This window comes from Cupressus sempervirens, chromosome 11, assembly GCF_028749045.1.
Source record: "Cupressus sempervirens isolate cs-2001-9-10 chromosome 11, ASM2874904v1, whole genome shotgun sequence".
Lineage (NCBI taxonomy): Eukaryota > Viridiplantae > Streptophyta > Pinopsida > Cupressales > Cupressaceae > Cupressus > Cupressus sempervirens.
The window spans coordinates 740,395,572-740,406,539 of NC_143128.1; the positions used below are offsets into that span (position 1 = coordinate 740,395,572).

A 10,968-nucleotide genomic window follows, 5' to 3' on the forward strand; every position below is an offset into this window, starting at 1 on the left:
TTATGTAAATATTATAATTTTTATGGTATCTTATTGCTTGGTTCTCATTTCAACAATGAAAGGATTGTGGCATACTATGCTTATTTTGTAGGGTTGTGCTTATGTTTGATATATACTATTGGATCTAGAATTCTTAAGATCATTTTGAGTTTTACCAAAGTTCTAAGGGCATTTCCTTAGTGTTAAAGTTCAATCTAGCGTTTCCTTCCTTTTCCTAAACCCAAGTTCATGAAGAGTCATCTTCTTTCAAAGGTTCTTCAGTGGTTTGAAATTAGGTCCCATAGCCACTAAACTTCCCATGTGCTCTATAAATTTCTAAGCCGTAAAACTTAGGATCAATATGCACCAAAATAAGCAACCCAAGTAGGACCTAGCTAAGAAAAGGTGGCACACAAGCATGCCCCCTCAAACAGGTCCACTTGCAAGGCCAATTAGCTCTTGAGTGACCAAAAGAGCTAACCACAAGTTATAATCAAGTTTGGCTAAAGAGAAGGAATGATAGGCATCCTCATGTGTTCTCATTAAATGCTTTAACACTCCATTAAGATACAATTATACCCCTGGACTTGAGCCTACAATGGTCTTTCCAACTACAAACTACTATGTACACTTCAAGTTCATAGAAACTTTGGATACTTAACAAATATATTTGAAACAAATTTAGAACCTTTCTTCATTGTCCCAGATTAAACCAAAATGAAGCATATTATTGAGCTAACAAGACTAAAAACCTCCAATTTTGTTCAGTAAGTTTTAGTTCAAGAAAGCTAAACTCAAATAATTTTAAAGTGTCATAAATGCATTAGAGGCCAACACAATCTAGTGATCTATGCTCTTAAATAATCTACGTTGTAGTCTGAATTCATAAACAATGATGAAATTACATAAACAGACTCAGGCATCACCAATTTTTAAAGAACCGATTTAGATAATTATGTATAAATACTGGTGCTTGTTCAAAGTACCTGACTTGGTATTTCCTAAAATTCAGAGCAACTACTACCACATATTAGCAATAAAATTATGTTACATGGATTGTAATAAGAATGACTTGGTGATTCAAAATTGAAAGAGACACTACAACATTGAATGTTTTGATTTTCCAAAGTGGATTCCAAACAAAAGCTCTCAAGATAAAGAAATCATAATTACAAGAAGCAATACTTCATTGCTGCCATTGGGTGAATTCCACAGGAGGAAAGATCTATTGTAGTGGCATCATGACCTACCTTTCTTAGGAGAGGGAGAATTTTGTACCAAAACCAAGCTCCACGACATCCTCCATGAACCAACACAAAGTGTGTTTCCCCTGCGACTGCCTTTGCCTCTGTCACTGATTCTCTTTAATGAATTGACTCTTTCACAAGAGTTGATTATAAGAAAAGGGAGAAAAAATACAATAGATATATGACATCATGCCATGTCATGTCAATAAAAGAAAAAGATGAAACACATCCATTTCACAAGTAAGTCAAAGAAATTAGAAAGTAAAGGTTATTTGCATCACAACTTGATTGAAAACAATGACCACTAACATGTGTCATCATTTTTGAAAAGAGAGACCATTAAAGGGAAATGGAACAAATACAATGGATATATTACAACATTTCATATGAATTGAAGAAAAAGTCTTGAATGATGAGATATATCTAGATCACATGATCAAGTAAATCAAGAAATCAAAGATCATTTGCATTAAAAATATTGAATACCAACATGACTTATTATGGATACATCATATCATCTCACATTTCTTCATATTGAACATAGAAATTACATTCAAAACTAACAACTTCAATGTTGTTTTAAATAACCATCTACTACCAACATGTGTCATCAATAGTTGATTATAAATGAAGATGAACACATATAATAGATATATCATACCATATGACATGAATTAAAGGAAAAATTCTTGAATGATGAAACATATCTATATGACATGATCAAGTGAATAAAAAAAGTCAAAGATTACTAATGTTACAATTTGATTCCAAAATCATCTTGGCATCTATATCAATTAAATTGAAAAGGAATTTTTAACTATAATTATCTATTTTCTTTTGAAGATCACAATAAAATTGATAAGGAATTATTCTAATATGAGATTTTCACGAACATAACCCCTCTTCAAAGATTCTGTTATAAACCAATATGTTGATGGCAACTTTAAATTCATCTTCATTGATTTTGACAATCCTTAAACTCTCTATAAGCCAAAACAATAGCTCTATATTATTAAGAACTTAAAGTACATGAAATTAGCTATTTAATAGCTATGGATACCCTTTCCAAATAACATGTTCATATATTCTTTCAATCTTTTTCTATTCCTTTTCACATATTTTGATATACTTTTTCATGATCTAGTGGTATAAATGCTGTTATTCAATATATATATATATATATATATAAAAGATTAAAGATTAAATTAAATTAAATTAAATTAGTTCTGATTAAAATGGTTATATAGAACAAACAGTTCTGTCCTCTTGTAAATACATGTCTCATCCACTTGCCTGAACAAAGTCCTTAAATGTCAAATGTGTATTTAACGAAATTAAGGCTCAACAAATTCAAACATAAGAGTGTCTTCTTTGTTCAGATTGATTGATTGTGAGAAGTCTTTAAGTCAACACAGTCTAACATTAAATGTCTTTTCAAGTTTGTTTAAAGAGATTTTGTCTTGTTACTTCACATGGGATTTGTTTATGATCAAATACTGTTGTGAGAGAGAATGTTTCAAGATAACAAATTTCTTCTGATTTGCCTTCTTGGGAATTTATGATATAGAGTTACACAACAGAGCTTCTTCCCAATCCAAAGTTCAAATATGGATTAAAGTGTTGATGCACTATCAATTCAAACTTCTACTCTTCCTTCTTCAAGATTCCTAATTCACTTCTTGGTTCCTACTTCCCTTCAAAGCACTATGAGTCTCAATATGCTGATCCAAGACTTAAGGTATCCTATACTATTTTTTAAAGGATTTTACACTTGTTTCAATCACCCAACTTTCCATCTAAAGGTTGACTACGTACATATCAGATTTGTGGCCTTTAGCCTACTTGTAGACTAAGTCTCTCCTAATGACTTCTCTCCAAACAAGGATGATATTGTGGTTTAAAGGCTTCTTAGGAAAGACTTGGAAAGTTCAAATAAAATTCTTACTTTTCCCCAAAAAACAATAATCAGGTTCACTCTAGCAATACAAGCAACTACAAACAACACTCTAACCTAGGTGATCAAATTAGGCTAGGGCTTGCTAGAATTGCCTCCATAGGGTGCATAAAATTGATCTATTCATTTTTTGACCTCCTAAAGACCAAGAATGAACTATTCCATCCAGAAAATCTAACCCACAATCTTCCTTTGATGATTACTTGCTCAAACAATGCATACTAAGGCAAAATACATAGTCATATTTAGCATAGGGCATCAAGTTTGAAGTGGCTAATGGGATTTTCCTATCTCGATTCTTTGAAGTCTCAAAATCTATCCTACCTACTTGCATTTTGCCAAAGGGAATCAATTTCCAATAGTGAAATTGCAAGTTATAGCCATTTCTTGGCTTCAAACCCTTGAAATGAGGGTTTCAAACCCACAGTCAGAAAATTTGCTATAACTACCTCCAAACTCAATAAAATTCAACCAAATAAATTGAAAATGAAAGGTAACATAGGAATCCAAATTTACATGTGCATCATCTATCCTTAACCAATTTGTACAGAGCCGTACAAAACAAATTTGCTTTGAAAAATAACTTTTTCCCTTCATAAAATGTTGATTCTTTTGCACAACACAATAAGTATGAAATAGAAACAATGAGTCTTAAATACCTTCATCCAATCAGTTAAAACCAAAATTTGATGGTTATGAACATTGGGAGGCCAAAAAGACATTTTTGACAACTTTTCCAAAATTGCATTTTTGCATATTTGCAATTTCTTGTCAAATATGACAACTTTTTGCATTTTTGATCCTAATGGACACCAATGAATCCAAAACCTTTAGGAATAGTAGGAAATTAATTTCTAAGGTGAAAAAACTTGTTTTCCATTATTGAACACCAAAACACAAAAACCAAGAAAACTCAACCTAGTGGACTAAGGACTCTCTTAGCTTGTAAAGTGACCACAGAGAACCTCGACCACACAAAATGGATGGTGTTACACATCAAATAATTATTACATCACAAACAATGAAAACCAAAAATCTTGAAGAAGGATAGGCCTAGGTGGTGTACACCAATTTAAGATAGTTGCAAAGAGAATTGAAACTATGCTCTTTTTTATACTTATTTAGGATAGTTGCAGAGAGCATTGTATGCAAACAACTTTTCATTGATTATAATATGGGTGAATTTGAGTGAGGTGATCAAATTTTTCTTTCAAAACTATATGTGAAGATATAAACATTATGTACATGTCCAATATTTTTGTAGATATACACATTAATTAGACCAAATTTTTCTTTTAAAACCATATGTGCAGATATAAACATTAAGTACAATATGTCCAATATTTTTGCAGATATACAGATTAGTTACACCAAATTTTTCTTTGAAAACCATATGTGTAGATATAAATAGTAAGTACAACATGTCCAATATTTTTGTAGACATACACATTAATTACGCTAAATTTTTCTTTCAAAATGTGATGTATTTTCATGTGAAGAAAGACTACACTTGACAATATGAACCCAAAACAAAATAATGAGATAATTGCTAGATTGTGGTCTTAGTTATAAAGAAAAGTCGACAAATGTAATTGTCCTTGCAAAAAGTATAAGGGCTTAAAGAATCAAAGAATGTGGATGTGGATTTCCAGTTGGAGGAACATGGAGGTGTGAATATCCAAGCTGAGGATAATGCTCCCATGGAAGAAGATGATAATGTGCTAGAGGATATGATTAAAAAAGATGGTATTGGCACAATTGATTAAGATAATGGTACTAGCGCATCTGATAGTAATGATTAAGATGGTCTTGATATACATATGCTTGAGAAGGCATACAAGCCCCTATACTAAGGCTCCCAAACAACTCTTCTCTCTTCTATAGTGTTGTTGGTGAACTTGAAGGTTACGAATGGTTTATCCAATGTAGCAATGTCACGTATGCTAAGGTATGCCATTTTTGTCATCTTCAATGTTAGCATACAATTACTATTCATTATATTAAAAATTCATATTTGTTTTTGTAGGCTGATAGGTGAGTTTTTGTTACCACCACCAAACATTCTACCTCGTTCATACTGAGAATTATCTACCATTATGAATCAAATTGGCATGAAGTATTGGATAATACATGCACATCCCAATGATCACATTCTATATCATAAACAACATGAATTTGTACCAGAATGCCCTGATTGTCATATTAGTAGATATCGGTCAAATCAAATAACAAAAAAAGGTGCCTCACAAGGTTCTTCAATACATTCCCATTATTCCGTGTCTTGAACGATTATTTAGGTGCACTAGCTTGGCACAATTTATGGATTACCATGCATGCAATAGAAGTCAAGATGACATTATGCAAATGCCTTTGGATGATTCTACATTGAAAGACATAGAAAAATATGGCCACACTCTAAAGAAGAACCTCGTAATCTCAAGCTTTCATTGGCAGCAGATGATGCCAATCTATTTGGAGATATGAGATCTGTTTACTTAGTGTGGCCTATTTCTATTGGTAAGATGACAATGGTAAATAGTCTAAATAGTAAAATTGTATTGGATTTTCACATTTAGTCTAAATAGTCTAAATAGTAAAATAATCTTCACTCATTTAGTAGTACCAAATGATACCAAATTACAAATGGAGCATGAGGTTTGCATATCCAATATGAGTTCATCTATTGGGTGTATAATGAGAACAAAATGACACAAAGTCAAACTTATGAAACATGTTATTTTTTACTCATGAGATCTAGAAGAGTGGTTGCCTTTCATCAGGCTCTAGTAGTGCTATTTCAAGAAATTTCAACTAAGTCTTTGTATGCACTGACCTAAAATGTTATCTATAAATGTAAGGAGTCATTTATAACCAAGGGAGGAAAAACAAAACCATTCTTGCAAGCCAAGGCTAAATGAAATAAATCAACAAGAATACATACAACATTTTCCTTGTAATAACAATCCTACCTTCTTGATGAGTAGCAAGTATTGTGAGAATAGAACGAGCCTAATCCACCATTCCAATGTTTTGGTCAACAAGAAATGCCATTAGAGAAGGGAAAACTCCAATCCGAACAATCCTAAGTTTGTTTCCTTGATAAATTGACAAATTGAAAGTGCAGTAGAAACATCTTTTTTCCTTCTTGGTGTTGCATCACATAATAGATCAACCAAAGGAGGGATGGCTCTAGAGGCTCCAATTATAATCTTGTTCTTGTCCACAATAGATAGGCTAAAAAGAGTTGCAACAACATTTTCTGTTTCTTCTATGCTACCATGCTTTAAGACTTCTATTACATAACTAATGGCTCCTTCTTGAACAATCAATCATTTTTTACTACTATGAATAGATAAATTTAGAAGGATAGTCACTACATGCTCCCAAATCTTTGCATCACTTGATGACAAAAAATTCACTACATGTTTAGTAGTTTCACCCATGTCACTACATGTTCAGTAGTTTCACCCATATGACTACCTCTTTCTTTCTTGAGATTTTTCAGTGCTCTTGACTCTGTTGCTAGATCAAGAATAGTAGATAGCTAAAGTATGTCTGCTAGCCTTTATAGAAAAACAAAATTTTCATTTCTACTATCCTTATGTGAAAGGGAAATTATAATATCTATGCAAATTTCAATATCTTATGTATCATCTCTCCTCTAGGATCTCTTTAATTGGAGGTGCATTAGCTTAACCAATTCTTTAACTTCATTAGAAACTTTTAGTAAATTACCAGGCAAGCTATCTAGAGCTTAATTCAGTTCCTCAGTTAGTTGTTCAAACGTTCTTGTGATTACCTTGCTCTCGAAGACTAGATAGAGTTTTCTGCCATTAGGAAAGAGTTGAAGCAAAGCTTTAGTAGATTGTTGGGCCTTTTCCAAGGAATAAATACGTGGAAGAGAATCCTAAGGTAGAGATCTAGAGGGTGGATACCTCAAATAGACTCCCAAATATAATCTAAATAAACAAATGAAAGTGTTGAGTTAAACTTGATTTTATAGAATTTAATTTATAGGCTGACTGCTACACTTAAGACCTCCACCATTGTCAAGGGCTCAATGGTGCACATAAGAAAAAATATGGTATATAGTAGGAAACCATAGTCAAAAGGAAAGAAAATGAAAAAAATAACTATCTTCATCTTCTAAAACAACAAGAAAAGCTCTACCTCATCAATCATAATATACATTCCTCAAGCATTTAGATAATGATATTGTAACACAATTTTGAAATGCTTATAATTACTTCTTTCACAGTAATGTGTAACAACAAAAAATATGTCCAGAATGTGACTGCAAAAACACACACATTTGGACTACAACTAATTTCCTCGAACCTTCTCTAGTCTAATACTTCACAGTTACACATTACCATTTTACTACCGCTAGATGCATTCTAGTTTAATAAGTGAAGAAAGATAGATAAAGAAGAAGCATTAAGCCACAAACACATGCATCCATCATGAATTTCATGAATGTAAAGATATAGAGTACTAACTTTACAACTCCCTTCAATGGAGAAATTAATGGTACTTTGTGATTTTTTGATTTCCTACCTTTTCAAATAAATTTTCAATATCATCTATCATTCTTTGGATCAATTCTTAACAGGATTACTTGAATGCATGCATGTAGGTATCATTAAAGTGTTTTCTTCTAGGGGCATTTTGCATTGAAGTGCACAAAATATAATAAAAAATATTTTGAGGGATTTAGAGGAAGTTAGAACTGAGAATTTATTTTTTATCCTACACCAAGAAGATAAAATGGATTCTTAATGAGATTTTCATATCTACTTTTGTATAAGCCTGTATAGCATATTTGGTAACAAATCTGCAACTAGCCCTCTTATTGCATTCAACTTACATCCTAAAATATTTCCTTGGATATACTCATCTTGCATCTCCATCTCTATGGATTTATGGCCTTTTTAAGTAGCTTCCTTGCATACTTATTAGTTTTATGTATCAAAAAACTTGTCAAAGTATTCGCTTCTTGTGTGTTTTTCCCATTTGAGAGAACAATGACTTATAATCATTTGAAGTTCAATCATAACCATTTAAACAATAGAGTACTATGTAACTAAGATGAAACTAAAGACACATACCAGATTCAAGGCCATGACAATATTCATATGTAGGTGTTCCCAAGTTGAAATATTATCTCCTGTCCATGTTGCATATGTCTTTGAATGCCTATGTATCCAATTTTTGTTAAAAAAAAGGTTCATCGATTGGGACTTTCTAGTAGCATTCCTTCAAATGTGGACCTTTCCATTAATGTGCCATATACCTACCATAACCAACCAAAAATAAATAAAATATGAAGGAACCTTCTTAAGACCTTTCCAACAAAATATTAGAATGGTTTATACAAGAGTACTTTGCATCAACATTACACATTGCATTGTGGTAGTGAGAATGCTTCTGCTGTCCACCCAATTCTTTATCCCCTCCATGAATGCTGCTTTTAGGCATGGTTTTTTTCACAGTCTGTATAGCATCACACCTTCCAAAGTAATTAACTCTAACTATTATTCTCATTTTTTGCTGTCTTATAAGTTAATGACCTAAAATTGTAAAAATAATCATAGGTACTACAACCAAAACTAAATATACTTCATGACTCTCTATCTAGTTTACCTTGAAAACAACAAGCTCATTCATATCATTCCATATATTGTCAACAACATTTGAAACAAAACTACTAACTAATTTTGACCACCACTTTGGAGTTGTGGCTTGGGTAAAATCAGGGAAAACACATGGCCCAGGCTAAACTTCCCTTGTCAATAATATCCAATGTATCAAGTTATCAAATTTTAAATATTTAAAGATACATATAACATGTCACATTTTTAACCATTGCTTACATAAATACTGTTGGAATTATAAGTGGGAAAGGAGTTAACTTTTGTTGTTTGGGGGGGGGGGGGGGGGGGGAGGAATCAAGAGTTTGGACCCATAAAACTTTCACCATTCATACATTACATGCATTAATATACTGAAATAACATATAAAGCATATGCATCAATCATGTAAACATGTAATCAAACACACACACTTAACACTAGATATGATCACACATAAACCCTCAAAATGAGAAGGTAAAATTAGGGTGGGGATGACACTCACAAATCTTCACTACTATAACAATAAAGTGTATCCAATTAAGGTTACAATGGTTTGACCATGAATCATGGTTTGCCCTATTAAAGGCTTACAAAGATTGTTAAGTCCCACCTTGTTAGAGGATTTCAACACCCTGTTAGATGTGTGCCTGATTGGAGGACTTCAACTTACAATTAAGTAAGCACCCTATTAAAGGATTTCATACAGCCTGTTAGGACTACTCTGTTAAGAGATTTAACTGAACTGACTTGTCAAAATGTCTCAACATAGATCTTGCAGTTGGCACTTGCTTGCCTGATAATAGATCAGCTCTATCCAATCTCTGATTGATCCTTCACAATCTTATGTATCATTGCTATATCCTTCTCTATCCTCTGTTCTTCACTTTAACTGACTCTACAATTCACTCTTATTGCTAAGTCACCTTGAATGCTATGCAAACTATCTTTTTTTTAATTCCAATTTGATCAATCACCCATCCATACTGTAAAGAGTTTTGGGTTTTGTCCTCCTTAAGAAGACTTAGGTGGCTTAAGTTTAGGTACAAATCTATGACTTAGATTCATCCATTTTTCTGCTTAAACCTTCCCATTTTCTAATTGGCTGCATGTAATTGCATAGGGAATCCACATATAGATTCATCCTTATCTTCAAAATATCGAGATCTATCCTTAGGTAGACTTGAAAATGGTTTACACATTTGTTTGTGCCACTACAAAAAAAAAACTAAACTGTCACTCGACATATGAAGTCCTTGATGCTCGACATACATTGTATTTTTGCTTCTAACTCGACACCTGAACTGCTTGACATCCACTATTTACTCGACACTTGAATCAATTGGCATGGTCTATTTGCTTGACACTTGAGTGACTCGACACATGAGTGACCTGGTACTCATTGTAACTCGACATGGTCTAATATTTATATGTTGTGCTCGACATGTATTACTAGTTCAAGATGAACTAAGTAAATGTCTTAAGTGTGTTGACACTCACTTGTCAAAACCAATCTGAGATCAACAAATGGCTACCTACATATGGATTACCATCTGCATGTAGAACCCATACATTATTTAAGCATCCACTGTCATAGAGAAAATATCCTTTCTCATTTTTATACCAAGATCAATCATCTAAAAACCTTTAAAACCTTCCACATGATGTAGGTTGCTTGCTAGAGTTTGGGGATCAGGAAACCACTCCTAGAAATTTAAAGCAAAGTGCACTTTTTAATTATAAATGCCCAATTACTTTTAAGGAAAATAGTTTAAAAAAATCTTACAACCATAAATGCGTAACTTAAACATACATTAACTAGAAATGATTTGTTGACAAAAATCAAATTAAAAGGTGAAATTTTATGGTAAGGATATATCTAAAAGCTGTAAGATATGTTCTACCTTCTTATAAAACTATTATTACATTAAAGATGACATTCAATGGCAAATACTATTTTGGTAAAAGATCTAGTAAAGATTCAGAAGCTTCTCCTACACAGACTTGGAGTTATTGGCATGGACATGTAGGGGTAAAGCATGAAATTGGGAACATGGGCAACACCATGGAACATGTGTAGGTGTTGCACTCAGGTATGTTTCCTTTGTTTGAGGATCAACAATACTATGAAGTATTCTTGGATGGTGTAGGCATGCAA

The 10,968-nt window shown here is 32.7% G+C and overlaps 2 pseudogenes; both read right to left on the reverse strand.

Moving 5' to 3' along the window:
• Nucleotides 1-5,902: 5,902 nt before the first annotated feature.
• LOC149531759 (uncharacterized) lies at nucleotides 5,903-6,623 on the reverse strand (annotated as a pseudogene).
• A 2-nt stretch (nucleotides 6,624-6,625) lies between these two features.
• LOC149531760 (U-box domain-containing protein 15-like) lies at nucleotides 6,626-8,658 on the reverse strand (annotated as a pseudogene).
• Between the last annotated feature and the right edge of the window lie 2,310 nt (nucleotides 8,659-10,968).